Source organism: Grammomys surdaster, unplaced genomic scaffold, assembly GCF_004785775.1.
Source record: "Grammomys surdaster isolate TR1022 unplaced genomic scaffold, NIH_TR_1.0 125604, whole genome shotgun sequence".
Lineage (NCBI taxonomy): Eukaryota > Metazoa > Chordata > Mammalia > Rodentia > Muridae > Grammomys > Grammomys surdaster.
The window spans coordinates 1,870,876-1,873,136 of record NW_021620447.1 but is presented as its reverse complement, the minus strand read 5'-3'; the positions used below and the strand labels follow the sequence as shown (position 1 = coordinate 1,873,136).

Genomic DNA, 2,261 nt, shown 5'->3' with positions numbered 1-2,261 from the left:
GTGTGAAGAATTTGTGTGCTAGCTATGTGTCTGTTCTCCTTAAGTCTTGATTTTTCTCTTTCTAACTGCCAGATAAATGACTATGGATCTCAACTTGCCCTTATCACTTCTTTTTTTTTTTTTGAAAAGTTAAAAATTCCTTAATTTTTTATTCCTGGTACCACTACCACAATTTACAGGGCAATATACCTGATGTGATGAAAAGACAAAGCTACAACAGATAAAAGGCCTCAGGGATGTACATCTAATTGACACTACATTGCATTAATCAACAGCTGCACTTTCTGCAAACTGTGGCTCTGACCGTCCTGAACAGGAAGGGTTTCCTGTCTAAGCTGCAGTAACTTTTCTGACTATGGATCATCGTTCCTTCTGTGGCAGATTTTTACAGTTCCTCTAATGCATTTGGGACGACTGTCTCAAAGTAACCTGCAGCTTTCCTGACAACTCGCTCTCTCTCCTGCTAAGAACTGTAGCCGTTTCTGTTTTGTTTTAAAACCTTCTGCTACCATATCCACCACTTCCACCTCCAGATCCATAGCCACCACCATAGGGACTGCCTGAGCTTCTTCCACCAAAACTGCCCCCCTTCATGGGTCCATAATTTGATTGCTGCTGTCCACTATAATTTCCAAAGTCATTATAGTTTCCACCACCATAGTTACCTCCACCAAAATTTCCTCCTTCATTGTAACCATCATATCCTCCTCCACCACCACCATATCCACCACCTTGGTTTCCATATCCCGGTCCACCACCTCCATAACCTCCTCTACTACTGTAACCAGGACAACCACCATAGTTGCCACCATCACCTCCAAATCCATTATATCCACCATCACCACCTCCATAACTACCTCTGCTGCCACCACTTCCACCACCATAGCCTCCTCTTCCACCAAAGTTTCCTCCATGACCAAAGTTCCCTCCACCACCTCCAAAGTTTCCTCCACGACCCATGAAGTTGCCAGATCCACCTCTGCGACCTCTCTGTGATCCAGCAGACTGCATCTCTTGTTTAGAAAGGGCCTTTTTCACTTCACAATTATGCCCACTAATAGTGTGGTATTTCTGAACAACAATTTTATCAACTGTGTCATGAACATCAAAAGCTACAAAAGCAAATCCTCTCTTTTTCCCACTCTGCCTGTCTTCCATCACTTCTATGGTTTCAATCTTGCCATACTTTTCAAAGTAATCTCTCAGATTATATTCTTCTGCGTCCTCTTTAATACCACCAACAAAAATTTTCTTCACCGTTAAATGGGCACCAGGCTTTACAGAATCCTCTCTAGAAACAGCTCTCTTTGCTTCCACCCACCACACGCCCATCAACCTTGTGTGGCCGAGCACACATTGCAGCATCCACCTCTTCAACACAAGAGTAGGTCACAAAACCAAAGCCTCTGGAACGTTTTGTTTGGGGATCTCTCATTACCACACAGTCTGTAAGTGTGCCCCATTTCTCAAAATGTTCTCTTAAGCTATCATCTGTGGTTTCAAAGCTCAGACCACCAATAAACAGCTTCCTCAGCTGCTCTGGTTCCTTTGGATCATGGCCCTCCTCCCCCTGGCGGCGGTGGCGGCGGCGGCGGCGGCGACGGCCGGAGTCAGGCTGGGGGCGACCGGGCGGCGGTTTTACCTCCATTTTGAGACCGGACTCGCCTCTTCCAACTCGAGTTCAATATGGGACCGAGAGCGCCCTTATCACTTCTTATGATACACAGGACAGGAATTGAGTGTGTGACACAAAGGACTTGTTCGAAGAATGTGATGACACACAAGGAACAAAGTCAGATGATAAAGTTAGGATTTAACACTGTTGGAAAGATGGGCAAATCATCAGGGAGATCTCTGCTCTCAGCTTTGCTTCTAGGTAAGGAAGGAATCTATTTGGGCACGGGTGAGATAATTGTTATGGAAGATTAGGACATTAGGGCATTGCTTTGTGCACTGTAGCATTCAGTAATATTATATGCTTCAGTAGGCCATAATTGAAAAAAAAATTGTAATAGGAAGCTTAGCACTTGGCATCTGGACCTAGGCAATAATATTGACTTGAAGGATGGATGAATCAAGAAAGCGATTCCTTGGAATGGTGATGAATTTAACACTTGTTGGCTACATCTTCCCACCCTTTACATTTGATTCTAGCTTGTTCTACACTGTATTCCATCTTCATTAGTTTAGTCTAAACTCTCTACTTGAAAGAGGAAGCTTGTAATGTTTGTCCGAGTGTAACCAATAAATGCCATGTCTTA

The 2,261-nt window shown here is 44.0% G+C and overlaps 1 pseudogene; it reads right to left on the bottom strand.

Annotated features, from left to right (window-relative positions):
• Positions 1-453: 453 nt before the first annotated feature.
• LOC114638525 lies at positions 454-1,648 on the bottom strand (annotated as a pseudogene).
• Positions 1,649-2,261: the final 613 nt, after the last annotated feature.